Here is a 22,311-nt window from a genome sequence, read left to right as displayed (position 1 = left end):
GTTAAGTAGATAACACCATTTATATGTTCCATACATTTATAAATATTATATATTGGTACTAATTATTTAGATTCTTATGGTAGAAAAACTTCAAAAGTTAATAGATATTAATTTAAAAAATATTTAACAATAATAAAAACTAATTTAGAAACCAATTTTTTTTTAGTTTCTAAAATTGTCTCTAATTTAATCAATATAGCAACTAATTATTTATTGTATTGTAAAGAAAAATATATAAAAAAAATATAAAAACAAATCCAAACAATAAAATTATTCACAATATTTAGAAAACTGTATTTCTCGACAACTAGGTTAAAAACTTGATGATTTTTTACGGCAAATGAACCGTATTGTCAAAAGTAATAAAGTCCTTAAGAGGGATCAATTCCACAAGGAATAGTTTACTATTCAAATACAATATTCGCTAAATATAGAACAGAACAATCAAAAGTTGAATTGAAGATTCTTATAATGGCAAGAATTAACAAGAAAACAAATCAAAGAGTAATTGCTTCAATTAGAAAAATAGGGATTGAGTTTCATCTTGCTCATTTTTATGTATTTTGATCAGCATGTTAACATTATATTGTTTGATTGGAATTGATGTTCATATAAAAGTCATTTTTAAGAATGGATCAAGCTCAGACGCATTCTTGCGGCTGAGTTTGACTCTTTTTTTTTTCTTTTTTTTGCATTATGGCTTTCTAGCTTTCTCATTTTAGCATATATCATTCTTCTTTAGTCCAAATTTTCATTCTTCCCTAGAAACTGGCAATTACACCAAATTTTTTTTAAAAAAATGCTCTTATTCAATTAAAAATCATAAAAAATATAAAAAAATATAAATTCATAAATTAAGAATTATTTTATATATAAATTAACAATTAATATTCATAAGCGTCTATATTTTAATATGAAATATTATGAAACTCTTTTAAACGGGATGAGTGGAAGAAACTCTTTTAAGAACTCATATTATATTGCATCAAAATCATATCACTACAAGAAAATCATAAAATTGAAACCAATTTTTAGAGATAAAAAATAATTAGTTGCTATAATGACTAAATTAGAGACCATTTTAGAAACTAAAAAAAAAAATTGGTTTCTAAATTAGTTTCTATTATTGTTGAATGATTTCTAAATTGGTGTCTAATTAGCAACTAAGATTTTTGCTACCAATTATTTAGATTTTAAATTTGGTAGCAAAAACTTTTGTTACTAATTAGCAACTAAGATTTTTGCTACCAATTATTTAGATTTTAAATTTGGTAGCAAAAACTTTTGTTACTAATTAAACACCAATTTAGAAACCATTTAACATAATAGAAACTAATTTAGAAACCAAATAATTTTTAGTCTTTAGTATGCCAATCCTCTTAAAATCTATATAAAAACATTAAGCTAAGTGCTCTATTTATAGAGTTTCTAAATAACAAATAAAAACTAAATCTCACACTTATAATAGATTATTTTAGTATTTAATTGATTAGTCTTTAAAAAATAGATATAACAATTTTTGTTTTAATCGATGAAACGAATAAAATAGGTTTTCATACTGATTTAATATGTTAAAAAATGAAATAATTTGCTATCTATCTGGTTTAATTGATTAAATCGTTGTTTAATCTATTAAATGATTAAAATATGTTTTCACAACTCTTTGATTTAATATCTTAAAAAAGTGAGATAATTGACTATCTCTCTACTGTAATATGTTAAAAAATGAGATAATTTGATTAATTAAACGAGAGATAATCAGTTATAATGTTCTTAAACTTTTTAAAAAGTGAGATAATCTATTAAATCACTTAGACAACATTTTCAATTACTTTGATTGTTTAAATGAGAAATTATCGATTATAATATTTTTAAATTTTTTTAAAGTATTTTTCATATTTAAAAACATCTTATCTCGTTTTTAAAGTGATTGTATCCTGATTTTTTGAATATTTGGGTGAAAGACTCAAATAACTTTACAATTGAAAGTCAAGACACTCTAAACATATATTAATCTTCATTCTTAATTTATGATGATGTCAAGCTAAAAATAAAGTTAATTAATAGGAGGATATCAATCCTTTAAATCACTTAAGTTGCTGGTAATATCTACATTTCTCTTTTCACCAAACTATTAGTCCGTGGACAAACCAATTAGCGTTCAAACTATTATTAATGTTCACATTCATCATTCAAATATAATTGCAATATTCTTTAGTGAAAAGAGAATTGGAATATTACTTAATATTATAAATATAGTCAGTATTGTGTACTTAAGATTTTGGTTGATATAGTATGATTGAAATGTAGTTGAACGCTTATTCCCGTATGTTGTGTTTAAAAAAAATAAAAAAATAAATTAAAAATAATAATGAGATAAAATTTTTACGTTACTCTTTGTATAATTGCTTAAATTTACAAAGAATAATAGTTATCTATATATGTATATGAATATTTTATATTTTTACATAACCAATTATATAAATACATAATTGATTATATATTAAATAATTTATTATATTTATAAATATAATTATTACATTAAATATATATATTATATTTTTCATTATAATAAATTTTATTAATATTTATATTTTTGGTATAATAAAATAAATAAATTTAATTATATAATATAACATAATAAAAATATAATAATTTGATTATTAAAATAATAATAATAATAAAATATTAATAATAATAAATTAATAAAATAATTATAATAATAAAATAATTGTAAACAAAATAATAAGTGATAAAAAATAATAATAAAATTAAATAAAAGTAATAATAATAAGAAGAAGAAGAAAATAAAACTAATTTATGATAACAAAGATAGTTTATTCATTATATATAAATATCCTTTTATTTGTCTTTTGATCTCTATATATATATATTTATTATAAAAACCAATATGTTTTTTCCCATCATATTTTATGTTGATACGAATAAAGAAAGAAAATTAATACAAATGATTTATTAAACATAATAGTCAATCTAATAAACACGTGGATAATAGAGTTAATAATTGTGACAACAAAACCTAAGACAGTATATTTTGTTAAAGAATTAAATTAAAATAAAATTGATTGAATTATGAAAAAAAAGGAATAAAATATATTGAGTAGGAGAAAATTATTTAAGCTGGCAAACAAAACTATTATTATTTTGACTTAGAGATGAAGCATAGATGATATAGAATATGATAAGAATAGTGAGCAGATAAGAAAACCCCATAGAGATAACTTATACATAATTTCAAAAACTATTTTCCCCTAATTTTGATAACTTATACATAATTCTGTACTTTTATTTTATAAAATATTTTCGACAAAAGTGACAAACATGTGGAAAAAGTTGCGAAATTTATCGGTGTATGAATACTCTTCGTCAACACAAGTAAAGGAAGAAAACAACAACTTTCTATTGCCATGGCCACCAATTGTCAGTTAATGAAAATTGATGATTTTCTACAATCACCACAAAATTCTTATCCTCTCATTGTTACCACTCTTCCCGTACTTCCTTCTCCACAACCACAATCATCCACAAAAACTCTCCTTTCTGCAAATGGCCGAGGTTTTACTGGGAATCGTCATTGAAAATTTGGGATCTTGTGTTCAAAAACAACTTGCAAGTTATTGGAGTGTTGACCAGCAGACTCAGAAGCTTTCTGGCAATCTCACTGCAATCTGTGCTGTCCTCAGAGACGCTGAGAAAAAGCAAATAACAAGCAAGGTCCTGAAGAATTGGCTGCAGAAACTCACAGATGCAGCATATATGTGCTTGATGATATCTTGGATGAATGTTCACTTCAATCCAAAAAGGTTAACTCTAATGTCGGACAAAGTTCATGCTTGGCCCGTGTTAATGAAGAAAGAAGTATGTTTGAGTTACGTGATGGTGTAACAGAGAAGCAAGCACTGCATGATGATGATGATTGGCGCCAAACTAGCACTGCAGATATTGCTTCGAACATTAATAATAATAAAAATAGGCATAAATAATAATCGAAAATAATTAAAAAAAACAAGAGAGAAAAGAGCTTGTGACAATCGGCAAAGAGATAGTGAAAAAATGCGTTGGTTTGCCGCTTGAAATCAAAACACTGGGAAGCCTATTGCGGAATAAAAGGGAGGTAACACAATGAGAAAATGTAAAGGAAAGTGAGATTTGGGATTTACAGGACAAAAGTAGTTCTATGACAGTTAAAGAAAATTATACCACATATCATTCTTTCAAGAAGCAAAGTCTAATAGGCTTGGTATAATTACAAGTTTCAAGATGCATGACTTATTTTATGATCTTGCCAAGTCTATCATGGGTGAAGAATGTGTGATTATTGAGAAAGGAAGGTTGACTCACTTGTCAACTAGAGTTCACCATTTGCACCTGTTAAATTCTGATGTCTATGTCGATATGGCTGCTTTCAAGAAAGTTGAGTCCCTGCGGACTTTTCTCGATTTTGGTGATATTGGTCAGTTGCCATCAAACCACTATCTACAAGCATTACACACAACATCTTATTTGTTGTCTTCACTAAATGATTTAGCACAATTGAGATACTTGAGTTTGATAAAGGGTTCAACAACATGCTTAAATAACTTAAAGTTGCCGAAATTGCAAATATTGAAACTGCAATATCTCAGGCAACTTAGGCTACCCAAGAATTAACGCAATTACAAGATCTAAGACATATTGTGATTGATAACTGTGACGTCGAAGAGATGCCTCTGAATATTGGCAAGTTAAGGAATCTAAGAACACTGAGCACTTTCGTTGTGGGATCAAAGGCAGGATATGGGTTAGCACAGTTGCATAGCTTAAAGCTGGGAGGCACGCTGAGAATCGAAGGCCTTGAGAACGTCCCCAATGAATGGGATGCTAAACAAGCAAATTTGATTGGTAAGAAGGAGTTGAATATCCTACACTTGTCATAGAGTGGTAGTGCTAATTCAGAAGGTAGTAATGTTAACGTTGAGAGAGTACTGGAAGCCCTGCAACCTCACTCAACTCTGAAGAGTTTTGTGATGAAAGGGTATAAGGGGAGACAGTTATCGAGTTGGATGAGAAATTGTGCAGTTCTGAGAGACTTGGTGGAAGTTATACTCTTGGACTGTGAAAACTGTGAGGAGCTTCCTCCACTTGGAAAACTACCATAGTTGAAAAGGCTACACGTGCATGGAATGAAAAATGTGTTGTAACATGTTGTAACGGTAAGAGGTGGGGCATTTCAAGAATCAATGCCCAAATGATAAACAAGTCAACATTGCAGAAGACTTCGTGGACAAGGATCTTTTAGTATGTTGCGCGGATAGCAATGTGGATGATTCTTGGGTCATGGATTCTGGTGCTTCTTTTCATGCTACCCACAACAGTGAAGCATTGCAGAATCTAGTTATTGGGGACTTTAGAAAGGTAAGACTAGCGGACAACAAAATTCTTGATGTTACGATTATGGGTGACATAATGTTGAAGACGCCAGTCGATTTCTGGACTTTGAAGGATGTCAGAGTTGTTCCAAGCTTAACGAAAAGTGTGGTTTCTGTTAGGCAGTTAGACGAACAAGGACATGATGTGATGTTCGGAAATCAACAGTGGAAGGTCATCAAGGGAAATATTGTCATGGCCCGCGGAAGAAAGAGAGGTTCGTTGTATATGGTCGGATTATCTTTTGAGGGAGTGACCGTCTCAGTTTGAAAGATAAACAAAGTCCGATTCACAGAATCTCATGGGCAGAAGAGGGTTGTCTTTACAAGAGAGAAACCCAGAGCCACAGGTCAGATTCAGGATAAACGAGCATGGAAAGGTTCGGGTAGACTAGTCAGAGATACTTATGGCAGTGGCAGCACGGGGCGTGCTTTAGCTGAGGTTCCTAGACAACAGTGGGTTAGGATAACCAGTATTCCAGCTGTTGAAACTTCTCCATAAAATTTATTGTTGAATATGGAGAGTGTTTGTTCTCAGGTTGTTCTAAGATCCGACAGTTCTTGCAAGTGGGAGCCAGTAGGAACAGAGGATGGGTCAGTGACTAACGTGTTAAAACTTAGAGGAGTTTTAACGAAGTCTTCAAAATGATTAAGAAGGCTAGTGGCAACTAGTGGTGGAACATTGAGTTTCGTTGACAGATTACAACAATATATGTACACAGTTGAAGCGCAGGTGAACATTGTTCAATGGCTTCAAGTGGGAGATTGTTGGGTATGAAGTCAGGACCAATTGGGTTGGGCTGACTAGACACCATGTTTAGTGAATGAACTTAATCATTGTGTCCCCTTTATTATCTTTATTTAAAGATATTATTGTGTTTATAATTTGGTACGCAACAGGAAAGAAATAAAACCTAATAGTTGCTCGTGTGGGTGTAGGTTGCAGTTGGCGACCGAACCACGTTAAATCCTGTGTTGTTTATTTTCTGCAGTTGATTCGTGATTATGTGTATTGCTTCCGCGTACGTTTTTTTCCCATCAAATAGTAACATAAGTGAGTGCGTGAGTGTAAATTTAATATAATAAACGTATTATAAAAGGTTAACACAAACGTAATAATGAAATAATGAAATAGTAAGATAATTGACTGCAAATGTTATCTAATAATCAATTTTACAAGGTTAACATAAATTTAAATTTACTTTATAACATCAATTATAATTTATTTTAATATCAGTGCACTAGAGTCTACTAAAAAAAGAATAGATCTTAATCTAAAGAAACATATTAGATGGTGTAATGTGAACAAACACTTTAGACTTTCTAGTGTAAAGTAGAACACCAAATGGTAAAAATATTAAGGAAAACAATAACCCTACTCTGTTTGCGTCAAACTTATTCATTATGAACAGATTTCAAATGTTCAACTTAAACAAAATAATGGAAAATTTATTGTTCCTAGTTAAATTTGCATATTTGTCTTTCTGCATGAGGAGAAAATTAAGATAAAGTAATGTTAACATTGAGAGAGTACTGGAAGCCCAGCCCTGCAACCTCCCTCAACTCTAAAGAGTTTTGGGATGAATGGATATCAGGGAAGGCAGTTACCCAGCTGGATGACAAGTTCTGAGAGACTTGGTGGAAGTTACACTCTGGAATTGTGGCAACTGTGAGGAGCTTCCTCCACTTGGTAAACTACAACACTTGAAAAGGCTAGAAGTGGATGGAATGAAATATGTGAAGTGGATAGATGGTGAGTCGGATGATGGTGTGGAGCCGAAGGCATTTCCATCGTTGGAGAAAGACATGACTTCTCTAAAAAAATTAGAGATTTGGAGGTGTGGAGAGTTGAGGTCACTAACATTCAACGTCTCATTTATTATTTTTTTCATTGTGTTAAAATTATTATTTTTTCATTGTGTTAAAAAAATTAGAATGAGAGTTGATTACTTATTTATATATATTATATTACTTTAGTTAAAATATTACTTCCGTTATGATATGAGATTCGGTTAAAAAATAATTATAAATTAAAGGACACTGTGCTTACATATAAAAATGTAGAAAATATATATTTAAAAAATAAAATTGAAGATTAAATAACATAAAAAGATCAAGTTAAAACCGTTATCTAAATAAGTGTATATTAATTTCAAAGTATATACATAATAATATTTACACCTTAACTTAAATTCATATAAATTTTAATCTCTATAAATTTCAATCTCTATAAATTTCAATCTCATATATATAAATGGTGAATTAACCTATTTTTCATTTCGAATCAATTATTGCAGATTGGAAATGATATATGTTATTTAAAGAGACATATATTGAACAATATGCTTTGATGATTCCAAATTTGTGAAAAATTTGAAAATCTTGTTAGTATGTGTTATCTAGTAATTTTTAATTTTTTAATTCACGTTTTAAAAGGATCCAAACTCATTTGAATTTTTATCTTTTTTTATCTTAAAAGCTGAAAATTTTTTATCAATTGTTTTTCAAATCAATCAATTGAATAAGATTTTGCTTACAGGTTTGAGGCTAAGACTTAAATTGTTTAAACAACTTGTTATTTGACACTTAATGATTTTTAAAATAATTTGAAAAAACTTTGTTTAAATGTGTGTTTGTGTTCAATCAGTTATTTCAATAAAACAACCGTTGTTTTTAAGAAAAAAAATCAACTACCACTGAAGTACACAAAAAAAAAATCAGTTAATTATGGCTATCATATGCAGTTTTGATGAGTATGCAAACCATCTTTTCTTTTAATCAACCCCCTGCAACATCAAATAAAAAATCCTATGGTTTCCGTCTTTTATAATAAACAAGTGCAATTACAGGAGCTGCACAACAACTCCTCCAGCAATGATTCCAATAGCACGGTTATTATTATCTACATGGATTAACTGGAGTAAATGGGAAACTACAACTCAGTTCCAAAACTTTGCTTCCTACCATAGGAAAAAGTTCACCATTATTATTAATCCCATTACCCTAGTTAAATTTATAAAATGCAGATTTATTACCTGTTACTGTTACTCTATATAGCTTTGACTGATATTGGTGGATGGATTGTATATATTGGTGCTGAGTTCTTGATTTTCAAGATTTTGCTAGGTGATAATTATTGTTGAGCCTTATAACTATATTGGTCTTATGTGTTGTGATCATGTATTGAGACAAAGATCTGAAATAAAAAAAAATCAAATGAAATTTAATAAATGGTTTCGGTGGTAGTTTGTTGGTTTAAAACCCTGTAAAGATGAACTTATGTAGAGTGGTGCTGTTCGGAAATAACAAGTTGTATAAGGTCCAGGCATGGGATCAATCCGATCAAAGATATTCCATTCCAGGTCAAGAAACACTACTATTAAAATAGTGGTGTTCCTTGGCAGGCTTATACCAATCCTTTGTTGGCTTCAACTGTTAAAGCAGCAGCAAGTATCCCATACTCACCCTTCTCTGCAACATAATCTTTGCCTTTGCATGCAAAATATAGCAACATTGCTTGGTCTAGTGTTTGTGATTTCATTGTACTCTGTTCCTGGCCTAGTGTTTCCTATCAATGCATGCCTACACCATGCTTTGCCAAGGGAATGGTGAGAGTGTTTGTGATCTCTTTTTTGAACTATGTTCCCAGTGTAATGCCGAATGTCAAGGACATGTTAATTGCCATGAATTACTTGCAGGGTTCATACACTTATGTAATGCCAAATTGAAAATTCAAAGTTTGTCACTTTTTTGTTGAATTAATTGTTTAGTACCATATATTCGTTTCTCTGATACAATGTACTATATTCAAACCATCAAGATACATGCATTTGCTGATTGTGATGTAATATTTCATTGAAGCTGAACATTTTTACATTTACTTCTATTCTTAATTTACTTTTGAAAATGTATAGCATGAAGCACCAAAGAAAAATAAAATATTGTTAGAAATTCTGTTTTTTTAACTGTTTGTTATTCTGTTTTAATTGTTGATTTAATATTTCTAGGTAACTGCTCATAAAATTAGTTAAGAGTTTGTTACTGTAGTTACTATAAATGTAATTGTTAGCAAAGATAATAAAATATCTTCCTTTGAATTATTCTAAAAAACCAACAATTGGTATCAGAGCTATCTTCTTGAGGAAAGAGTGCATCAATGGAAGGAGGTTTCAATTTTTCAGCAATGGCACCACCTGTCTTTGATGGAGACAAGGAACAGAAGATGAAAAGATCAAAGGCAAAAACATGTCTATTTGCAGCTGTATCTCCTATGGTATTCACAAGGATAATGTCCTTGAAGTCAGCAAAAGAAATCTAGGATTACCTCAAGGGTGATGAGAGGATTCGTGGAATGCAAGTGCTGAATCTAATCAGGGAGTTTGAACTGCAGAGAATGGAGGAGTCAGAAACCGTAAAAGAGTACTCTGACAGACTTCTAAGCATTGCTTGGATCTGTGTTAAAAGATTCAAGAATTGTGGAAAAACTGCTTGTAACGGTTCCAGAGAGGTTTGAAGCCACCATAACAACCCTAGAGAACACAAAGGACCTATCAAAAATTTCTCTTGCAGAGCTCTTAAATGCTTTACAAGCACAGGAACAAAGAAGAGCCATGAGAAAAGATGGAGCAATAGAAGGAGCCTTATCATAAAGGTGGTTGGAGAAACAAAGGTAGCCAGATCAAGCAGAACCAGCAAGAAAATGGAGAAGTTGTTGCACACAATAACCACAAAAGGAGAAATTACCCTCCTTGTAAGCATTGCAAAAAGTTAGGTCATCCACCGTTTAAGTGTTGGAGAAGACCTGATGCTAAGTGCAACAAGTGCAATCAACTTGGGCATGAAGCAGTCATTTGTAGAAACCAAAGTGAGCAACAAGATGTGAACCAAAGTGAGCAAAAAGACGTAGATGCTCAATTTGCAAATGAGGAGGAGGATGTACTTTTCGTTGCAACTGGTTTCTCCAACAATATTTAAAGTGCATCGTGGTTAATTGATAGTGGAGGCATAAATCACATGACTTATGACAAAAAACTTTTCAAGGAGTTGAAGCCTTCAAAAATTTCAAAGGTCAAGATAGGCCATGGGGTCACATTTCAGTACATGGAATAGGAACCATTGTTGTAGCAACACATTCAGGTACTAAAACTATGTTATATGTACCTAACATAGACAAAAATTTATTGAGTGTTGGTCAGTTGCTGCAAGAAGGCTTCAAGGTGTTTTTTTGAAGATAACCACTATTTGATCAAGGATGCTACATGACAAGATTTGTTCAAGGTACAAATGAGAGGCAAAAGTTTCTCATTAGAACTATTTCAGGAGGAGCCGTCTGATCAAGGACTTCTCAAGATGCAAAAATCTGAAATAGAAGACGATCCACCAATTAAAGGCAATCGATTACTCTCTGACATATATCATAGATGTAACGTTGCAATATGTGAACATGTGGATCACAAAGAAGTTATCAATGACCCAAAGGCGGAAAAGGCAATGGAGGAAGAGGTATATATGATTGAGAAGAACAAAACTCGGGAGCTTGTTGACATACCTCAAGATAGAAAGGTACATCAAATGGATGTCAAGTCAACATTCCTAAATGGATTTCTTGAAGAGAAAATTTCTGTTGAGCAACCTAAAGGTTTCATTGTGGAAGGAAAAGAAGACAAAGTTTATAAGTTGTCTAAAGTTATTTATGGCTTAAAAGATGTTCCCAGAACATGGTATAACCGAATTGATGATTATCTTATCAGCTTAGGCTTTGACAAAAGTCTTTTAGAATCTGCACCTTATGTCAAACCAAAAGGTGTTGAATGGAGATTATGCAAAGCGAGGATGAAAAAAATAAAAATTGCAGATTTGTTTACCAAGCCACTTCCAGCCAACAAGTTTGATTTCTCAAGACAGAAGATTGGAATTTGCAGTTCAAAAAATCAAGGAGGAGTGTTAGTAATTCTGTTTTTTTTTAATGGTTTGTTATTCTGTTTTAATTGTTGATTTAATATTTATAGGTAACTACTCATAAAATTAGTAAAGAGTTTGTTACTGTAGTTACTATAAATGTAATTGTTAGCAAAGATAATAAAATATCTTCCTCTGAATTATTCTAAAAAACCAACAAATATTCATAAATGATTCATGATAAATCATGATAGGATATATTGCTGACATAACTATAGGGAAATGTTTCATATGTTTCTCTCTAAGTGTAAATTTATTTTTTGAAGTTAAATAATCTTTAAATAAATTTTGCATTAGATTAAAAAAAGCATATTGTAATTTCTCATAACACTATCTATATTATATATGTATAACATAAAATTGTTCTCACCATCGGATATTCATACATATTTATATAAAGTTAAGATAAAAAAATAAAATAAATGAAACTCGTATGGATTTTAATTTCAATTATTTGACTTTCATACATATGTTTTTTTTTTTTGCAGGAACAGTGTATGTAGGTGTGAGTATGTCATATGATTGTTAAAGAAAAGAGGAATTCATGGTTCTTTAACCAAAGTAACACCTCTAGCTCTGTCTTGTGTGTATCTTGGAATCGAGAGGAATCCCTACCTTGTACTCTTCGGTTTTGTGCAGAGAACCAAGAGAGTTGTACTTTGTATGTATTTTAACTTCAAATTTTAGCCAACTACTTCCATCTCTTTCATACCTTGGATAACTTCTTGAACTCACCTTCACATCCTATAAATAAAATATTTCTCTATTGTATTCTTTATATTTGAAACTTATGAAATAAAATTTATTTTGTCAGTTTAGGTTTTTTGAAAATTCAATTTTATTAGCTAGGTTCAAAGTGAGTTTTTTTTTTAATTAGAAAAAGGGAATGGCTTGATTAAACCAAGTAGATGAATGAATTGGTTTTCAAATTTTTTTTTGATAACTTCCTTTCTTAGAATTCTTTTAAAATTTCTTTAAGATATAACAAATAAATGCAATTATTAGTGAAAGGAAGATTAATATAGGAATTGATTGTAACAAAAAAATATTTTTATATTTTAAGTTTTTTTAAACTATTTCAACTCCAAAATAAGAATGCAATTAATTTGATAATCTAATTGATATAAGAATTAAATAGCAGTATAAAGAGATGAATAAAGTAAAAGAAAGATCACGTAACATATTTATATCGTTTCGAATTCAACCAACCCTACATCTACTTCTCAATTCTTCACCTTTTAAAAATTGGCTTATGTTCTTATAGAGTTGGAGTCTACAAAACTAATGATATCAACCATCTTTCACTCCTGAACTAATGATATCAACCATCTTTCACTCCTGTGGATCAGTCGTACAGATCTCTCACCTTCCTTGCAAGCTTATCTTCTCTTCCTTCTCGTCATTCTTCTCGTTTGTCTCGAAGCACAAATTCGGATGGTACCTGCAGAAGACACTTCGATGCTCAAGTCAGCAAAGAGATTCGACACTTGGTTGTCAGAGTACTGTAAATAATGACGTACCTGATTCTTGGAATTTGTGTTATTTATATCATCCTAATGGACCTTACTTGTTTAACAGGATTAGGTAATTGGACTGCGATTAGAGTTGTATTAGTTAGCGCTTAATCGCATATTAACTTTCCTAACTTTGCTTAAGTATAGATATCGGTCGGTTAATTGATGGAGATCGAGTAACTCGATTGCTCGTACGGTCCAGTGAATGAAATCGAGTTATGCGAGCACTCGTACGGTCCAGTGAAGAAAATCAAGTTATGTGAGCATTTGTACGGTCCAATGAAGAAGACCGAGTCATGTGAACGCTCATTCGGACCATGCCAGTACAGTTTCATTATCAATCAAATAAAAAATGTTCTGGATAGCTCTGGATATGTAGATGTTATAAAACTTTTCATAATACAGATATTTTCTTTCTCGCTATTCCGTTACAATTGCTATGTGAACTCAATAAATAATACTAGGTCATTATCATTATTCATTTTATGTGTAAGAAAATTAATTACCTTTTTATTCACTAATAAATTATCACATTTATATTTATTCTTTTATAAATATTTTTGTTCTTAGTGGTCTTTGATAAAGTATTTTCTTACTTAATCTTTTTATTACATCAGTGCAAAATGAAGAAAAGAATGTTCTTTATTTAGTACGGCTTTGTACAGCATTCGTAAAAAACGCGGTGACATTTTTTAAATTAATTTGATTTATAAATGCGGTTTTTACGTTTAGCCGCATTTGTAAATCCTTTTTACCCTAAGTTTTTTAGCGCGCCACACACTTTCGTAGTTTCTTTCTCCTCTTGCCTCTCGTTTGCACTATTCCTGCACTGGCGTAAGAAGTTTATCTCTTTTTCTGCATCTTCATTATAAGTTTGTAAGTTTCTTGAATCGCTCTCTTCCTCTTCATCTTCACAAATGTACGTTTTATAAATTTTGTTTGTTTCCTTATATTTGTTTTTTATTCTTGCATTGGTGGTCGAAGGTATTATTCCATTGGCTGCTCCGTCACTGCTCCACTACCGCTTCCGCTGCTGTCGCTGTTGCTGGCACTCCCCTGCCACTCTTCACCACCAACGTTGGTTCACACACAAGGTTGGTGTGCTGTTTTAATTTTTTTGAATTTTTCTTTAATTTTTTGAATTTATATTTTTATGTATTATAATTTGTATATTTTAAATTTTATATTATTTAGTATTTATTATATTTTGAATTTTTATGTTTTTTATGTATTATAATTTGTATACTTTAAATTTTATATTATTTAGTATTTATTATATTTTGAATTTGTATGTTTTTTTATATATTATAATTTGTATTTTTTAAAATTTATATTATTTAGTATTACTACTTATTATATTTTGAATTTGTTCTTTTTTATGTATTATGTAATTTATATTATTTAGTAGTTAGTTGTTACTTTATATGTTATCTACGACAATAATACGTTCTGGTATTGAGTCCGGGGGTGTTCGACCCATGGCAAACGCGTGAGAAAGAACACTGATTGAAAAATCCTAACCATTCTAGAATATATAATGGATCGAAATTGGATGACTTTTGTTCATATAAGTGACGAGTACGAAAGAGGAGTAGAAGAATTTATACAATTTGCACAACGTAACGCGATTAATAGTGGTCATGATGGTGCAAAGATCAGGTGTCCGTGCGTTAATTGTTTGAATGGAAGGATATTGGATGTTAATATAATGAGGGAGCACCTGCTATGTGATGGGTTTCTTCGATCTTATAAAACTTGGACATGACATGGTGAATTATTAAATTTACCACGTGTTTCCGTAACTGAAGAATATGTGGGGTCCACCATGGATGAAGCAGTACACGATGATGTAGATGATGATCGATTGGAGGATATGATTCGTGATGTAGGAGCTGAGTCTTTTGTAAAAGCGCATGGAAATGGAAGTATGTCAAGCAATGCAGAGACTCCATTGTATCCTAGATCAACTAACTTCACACAATTGTTGGTGGTGTTAAGATTGATGAATTTGAAGGTAATAAATGGATGGACTAATATAAACTTCACGGAATTGCTTCAGTTGTTGAAGGATATGCTTCTAGAGGGAAATACTCTACCTAATCGTAATTATGAGGCCAAAAAGATTCTTTGTCCAATGGGTATGGAGTATAAAAAGATACATGCATGTCCTAATGATTGTATATTATACCGGAAAGATTTTGAATTGTTGAAAAGTTGTACGAGGTGTGGGTTATCATGTTATAAGTTGAAACAAAAAGATGATGATACTATTGAAGATATAGAAAAACATGGACCCCCAATAAAGGTTATGTGGTATCTTCCCATCATTCCAAGGATGAAGCGTTTGTTTGCAAACCCAAACGATGCCTGTAGATTAGAGGAAATGTGATGGCATGTACCGACATCCAGTTGATTCTATTCAGTGGAAGAAATTTGATGATGAGTTTCCAGAGTTTGGTAAAGAATCAAGAAATATCCGACTTGGTTTAGCTATAGACGGAATGAATCAGTTTAGTAATGTGAGTACAAATCACAGTTCTTGACCTGTTTTACTAGTTATTTACAACTTACCTCCTGAATTGTGCATGAAGCGAAAATACATGATGTTTTCTATGATGATATCCGTCTCGAAACAGTCTGGGAATGATATTGATGTTTATCTAAGTCCCCTAATTAAAGATTTGAAGTTAATGTGGGACCAGGGTGTTGAAGTATTTGACGGATATGCTAATGAAACTTTCAAGCTTCATGCCATGTTATTTTGCATCATCAATGACTTTCCGGCATATGGTAACTTATCAGGTTATAGTGTGAAGGGTCATAAAGCATGTCCAATATGCGAAGAAGACACTACTTCTCAACAATTGAAACATGGAAGGAAGACAGTATATCTTCGACATCGGAGGTTTCTTAGAAGTCATCATCTTTACCGGAGGTTGAAAAAAGCCTTTAATGGACACCAAGAGGCTAGTGGTCCACCAACTCCATTAACTGGTGTTGAGGTTTACGAAAAGGTACATAACAAAGACCACACCTTTGGTAAGTAAAAAAAAAGTCATCTGTGACAAACATTTGGAAGAAGAAATCAATCTTCTTTGATCTTCCGTACTGGTCGAGGTTAGAAGTCAGACATTGTATAGATGTAATGCATGTTGAGAAGAATGTGTGTGATAGCTTAATTGGTACACTTCTTAACATTAACGGGAAGACGAAAGATGGTATAAAATACTCGTTTAGATTTGATTGAGATGAACATACGAGGCGAGTTGGCACTCATAGAAATAGGTAAGCGTGCATATTTGCCCCCAGCCTGTTACACAATGTCAAAAGATGAAAAAATTGGTTTTTGTCAATGTCTAAAGGGTGTGAAAGTGCCACAAGGACATTCCTCAAATGTGAAGAGCCTAGTGTCAATGCAAGATTTGAAGTTAATTGGGTTAAAGTCTCATGATTGTCACATCTTGATGCAATGTTGCCGGTAGCTATTTGTGAGATCTTAGCAAAAAATGTTAGACATACCATAACCCGTTTGTGCTCATTCTTCTCTTCCATCTGTTGTAAAGTCATTGATCCATGAAAACTAGATGAACTTCAAAATGAAATTGTTATTATCTTGTGTGAATTGGAGATGTTTTTTCTTCCATCTTTTTTTGACATCATGGTTCATCTAGTGGTGCATCTAGTAAGAGAGGTTAGATTGTGTGGACCAGTGTACTTAAGATGGATGTATCCTGTTGAGCGGTATATGAAAATTTTTAAAGGTTATGTGAAAAATCATTATCGTCCAGAAGCTTCAATGATTGAAAGGTACATAGCTAAAGAAAGTATTGAATTTTGTTCAGAGGACATGTCTAAAGCAAATCCAATAGGTCTTCCAGCTAATTCATGGCACCACAGACGTTCTACAAGTAAATGTTTACGTGTTGTGAATATTGTAAGCAAATCTCGATCAGAAGTCTTGCAAGCACATTTGTATATATTGAATAACACAAATGAAGTTATACCTTACATAGAAGCTCATAAAGCCATTATGAAGGCAAATAACCCAAGACAAGCAGAGAAATGGGTCTTGATGGAACATAATAGAACTTTCATGCCTTGGTTTAAAGACGAGGTGTTCAAGGATTCAACAGCATCAAAGACATTGACCTGGTTGGCTGCTGGATTGAAGTTTGATGTACAACGTACAACGTACGAAGTGAATAATTGTATATTTTACACGAAGTCTATGGATGAAAAGAGTACAATTCAAAATTCTGGTGTTACTCTTGAAGCCGAGTCAATGCAGTTTTCGACTTCGAAAGATACAAATCTAGTACTTGGATCAACGGCATACTATGGGTTTATAAAAGAGATATGAAAGGTTAACTACACTAAGTTTTATGTTCCAGTTTTCAAGTGTAAATGGGTTGACAATAAAAGTGGGGTTAAAATTGATGAATCAGGATTCACACTAGTGGACTTTCGAAAGATAGGGTATCGAGATGAGCCATTTATAATGGTTCAACAAGCATCTTAGGTTTTCTACGTGAAAGATCCTACGTCAGAACATTGGTATGTCGTTTTACACAGGAAAAAACAAGGGGAGACCATAGATGATATTGAAAATGGTGACCCCCATTCATTCACACCAATGATAATTAATAAAGATGACGATGTACTTGATGATGTACATGCAACCCGTAAAGACCACAGTGAAGGAATTTACATATGAACATTCAACCCACATGCAACCCGTAAATAAGCATTTAGAATTTTATGTATTATTTTTATATGATTTTAATTCGATGCAGATTAACTAAAGTTTGTTACCTAATTTTTTTAAAAAAGATATGGATGACGATCAGACTCCAATCAGACCTCGATCCGAATGAGGCAGCAAAGGACCTACTAGATTGAAGTGTCTCGCATTGAAATGTGCTGCTGGTGAGAAGACACGTGTTACATTGACGTCAACACTAGAGTGGCTTTTGGTCCTAAAGCAAATGAGTTTATGAGCTATCTTGGAGTTGTTTCTCGTGAGAGGTTCTCCATTTTGATTAATTCATAGGATGAGGTGTCAGAGGTCGATCAAAACATGATCTGGGAGGATGTTCTGGTAAACTTTACATTATTATTGTTATCATATGATGCTTTTTAATATTCATTGATTAATTTTAATTTGGTGATGTTATTTTCCAGGCAAACTTTGAAATTCCTGATGTGGAACCACTTCGATCAAAGATTATATCCAATATCGGACTTAAATTTCATCACTTTAAGTCATTACATTGACGTCTTTTTAAAGAAAGCCGTGAAAATGAGGCTTGGATGGTAAGTGAAGTAACTTAACTATTTTTATTTATATAACATTAATAACTTTATCTTATTTAATTCACTTTGTTTATTTCAATTATGATAGGATCGTCGGAAGAAAGCTCAAGAGACACCTTTGAAGAATGTTACCTCGAACATACTCTCTTGTTCGGGTTATCGAAAACTTGAGCAATCACTGATGGTGGAAAAGGAGAAATCTAGATAGGGGACGTCGTCTGAGAATGTGGAAACAGGGGTCACTTCTCCTCCATCACCACCTTTTCGCCATGTAAAATAGGCTTCCTGAGGGGGTGAGGGTAACCTAGCGCGTAGGGTTCCCTAACTGGAGTGCAATCTCTAACGGGATGACCACCTGGATGCCTCCTCGTGCACCTGATCTCTGGGGTCACCCGTCCTGGGAGTACCCTAGTTGTTCACGTGCCATGCATGCAACCCACCCCTGGAACGTGACCCTTACAGGTCGTATCTCTTCCATTGGCTCTTTACTTGTGTTACGCCTGAACGCGTCATCCACACCATACGCATGGACTCTCGTGACCTAGGCTTCTCCCTAACTGATAACTGGTGTGTGGTATGAGATCCACCTCTCGTGGCCCAGCTCTGCTGTTCAAGTCACCGATGTCTGACCTCTCTACACTGCCTAGTGCCACATCGGCACATCCTGGTGATCGATGTTTGACCACTCTTCGGTACCTTAGCACACGTGCCTCGCGAGACACTGGCCCACGCCACTCGTGGGACCCAGCTTACGTGGTCCCTTTACTACTAGTGGTCAACGACGCCCGAGGACTGGTCGGTACAGAAGCCATATCATATGTGAGACATTCTTGGTCCACATATTTCATAAATTTTTATAACTCTAGGATAGTTGATCAATAGTGTAGGGATTATATGTAATTTGATTAGTTTTTGTAATGTACATTTTGATCAATATATATTTGATTCTCTGAATTTATTTGGATTTATGTATTTGTCTTACTGGTATATATAATTGAAACAGGTTAATTTATATGGGATTAGCACTAAACAGATTGCATTAAAAAAAAACCACTATTTACAAGTGCGCTTATTTACCATAGTCGCATTTATAAGTCCAGCGCATGATTTACAAATGTAACTATTACCATAGCCGCATTCGTATATGTGATTTACAAATGCGGCTATTACCAAAACCGCATTTTTAAATCACATTTACGAATGCGACTTTGGTAATAACCGCATTTGTAAATCACATATACGAATGCGACTATGGTAATAGCCGCATTTGTAAATGTTATATCCCTAAACCCTGTCACCTGATTCAAAAGCATATACAAATGCGGCTACCAGAAATAGTCGCCCTTATAAATAATATTTACAAATACGGCTATATAGCCGCATTTGTATCTCTTTCTCTTTGATTTACGAATGCGTGCTAATCAAATGCGACTCTATAGCTGCCATTGTAAATGTAAAATAGTCGCTCTTATTTAGCATTTCTACTCTAGTATTATCTTTCATTAGTTATGTGATAGTGCAATGAGTTTTGTTTTATTTTATTTTAAAAAATTTAGTGTAAGTTTTCTACACCCAACCTTACAATATATAGGTTAAATGAGTTTTATTTGTAATCTTTGTGAGCTAACCTTTAATAACAATATTAATAAAATTAAAAAATAATTTTATTAGTTGTACATTGTCTAATAGAATGAGTAAATTGTTTTTATACAAATAGATATTAAAATAACTGAATGTATCTTTATGAATACAAATTAACTTATTATGAATACAAAAGTAAGTTGTTTGACTTCTTTTTCATACTTAGATAACTTCTTGAACTCACCTTGACATCCCATAAATAAGAGATTTCTCTATTATATTATTTATACACTATAAAAAATAATTAAATAAAAATTTAATTTAAAGAAAAAAATAATTACTCATTATATTAACTAATTTATATACTATTTTATAAATTAAAAAATTATTGGTATATAAAATAGTTTCTATTATTAATAAAAAATTATAAAATAATTTCTAATAAATATTTAAATTAGCTATCAAGATTTTATAACTACTAGTTAAAACCTTAATAACTAATGGTTAGATACCAATTTAGAAACTACTTCATAAATTTTTATTAATAATATAAACTATTTTAGATACTAATAATTTTTTTTAGTTTATAAAATGATCTCTAATTTTGTTAATATAGTAACTAATTATTTTAATTTCTAAAATTAGTTTTTATTTAATGATTTTTTAATAATATTTGAAACTTGTGAAATAAACTTTGTCTTGTAGGATTGAGTTTCTTGAAAATTCAATTTTATTAGCTAGGCTTAAAGTGAGTATTCTTTGTTAAAAAAATAATGACTTGATTAAATTAAGAGGGTGAGTGAATTGGTTTCCAAATTTTTTTGTTTAAAAATCTTCATTTTGAAATTATTTTAAAACTTCTTTAAGTTATAAAAATTTAATGCAATTATTAATGGAAGTAAGATTGATACAAATAACAAAAAACATTTATATTTTTAAAGTTTTATTTTTAAAAATGGTTTCAACTATTCAAAATGCAATTATTCAAAATGCAATTAATTTGAGAATCTATTCATACAAGAATTAGATAGCAATATAAAGAGAAGGATAAAGTAAAAGAAAGATCACAATAAATTTATATTGGTTTGAATTCAACTAATCCTACATCTAGTCCTCAATTTTTCACCTTTGAAAAATGGTTTCATTATCAATCCAATGTTTGTACAAAACTAACACAAGAGTGAAAACACAAAGACAACAATAAATGCTTTAGCACTCCTCAAAAGGTTATCAAACACTAAAATAATATAAACCTCAATCAACTATGGATAACAAAGAGGATATGTGTCCTTTCTACTTGTAACCATTTTAAGAGGATCTTAGCATTATCCACTCTTTATTCACCTAGGAAGGTAGTCTTATCAACTCTTGTTACAACCACAAACAAATACTATAATAAAGTCAATCTCAAATACAATATTGGAAACACTCCAACAAGAACAAGAATTACAAAACACTATTGGAACAACCCAACAAAGGTAAGAAAGAGTTTGTACAAACACTACAAGAAAATCATTAAATAAAAACCAATTTTAGAGACTAAAAATATAATTAGTTGCTACATTGATTAAATTAGAAACTATTGTAGAAATTAAAAGAATTATTGATTTCTAAATTAGTTTTTATTATTGATAAATAGTTTCTAAATTCGTATCTAATTAATTACCAAGTTTTTTGCTACCAAATTTAGAATTTAAATAATTGGTAGTTAAAATATGTGTAGTTAAAATTTAGGTTGATATAGTATGATTGAAATGTAGTTGATTGATTATTTCTGTATGTCTTGTGTTTAAAACAAACAGTTGTAGGATACATGAATTTCGAGGAAACAAATTCTTGATAAATTAGATCACTCGAGTCGTGTCATGCTAAAACTTGAAGGATAAGTCAATAATGGATTTCATGATAGATAACAAAAATATAAAAAAATATAAAAATAAATTAAAAATAAAAAATGAGATAAAAAAATTTACGTTACTCTTTGTATAATTGCTAAAATTTACAAAGAATAATAGTTATCTATATATGTATATGAATATTTTATATTTTTACATAACCAATTATATAAATACATAATTGATTATATAATAAAATTTTGATGATATTTATAAATATAATTATTACATTAAATATATAATATATTTTTTATTATAATAAATTTTATTAATATTTATATTTTTGGTATAATAAAATAAATAAAATTAATTATATAATATAACATAATAAAAATATAATAATAAGAAATGTTAAAATAATATTTTGATTATTAAAATAATAATAATAACAATAAAATATTAATAATAAATTTATAAAATGATTATAATAATAAAATAATTGTAAACAAAATAATAAATAATAAAAATAAATAAGAAAAGTAATAATAAGAATAAATAACAAAAGTAATAATAAGAAGAAGAAGAAGAAATTTGAGCTGAAATAATAGAGAAAGTAAGTGGACATGTCGGTGTGATTGCTATGCAATTAATATGGTTGGTTTGAGTTGACTCATCGAATGAACA

The 22,311-nt window shown here is 30.9% G+C and overlaps 1 pseudogene; it reads left to right on the top strand.

The window, feature by feature from the left end:
* Positions 1 to 3,567: 3,567 nt before the first annotated feature.
* On the top strand, positions 3,568 to 5,159 carry LOC137809847 (putative disease resistance protein RGA3; annotated as a pseudogene).
* The last annotated feature ends 17,152 nt before the right edge of the window (positions 5,160 to 22,311 follow it).

This window comes from Phaseolus vulgaris, chromosome 2, assembly GCF_000499845.2.
Source record: "Phaseolus vulgaris cultivar G19833 chromosome 2, P. vulgaris v2.0, whole genome shotgun sequence".
Classification (NCBI taxonomy): domain Eukaryota; kingdom Viridiplantae; phylum Streptophyta; class Magnoliopsida; order Fabales; family Fabaceae; genus Phaseolus; species Phaseolus vulgaris.
The sequence above is the reverse complement of the archived record's forward strand: the minus strand, read 5'-3'. Positions and strand labels throughout refer to the sequence as shown.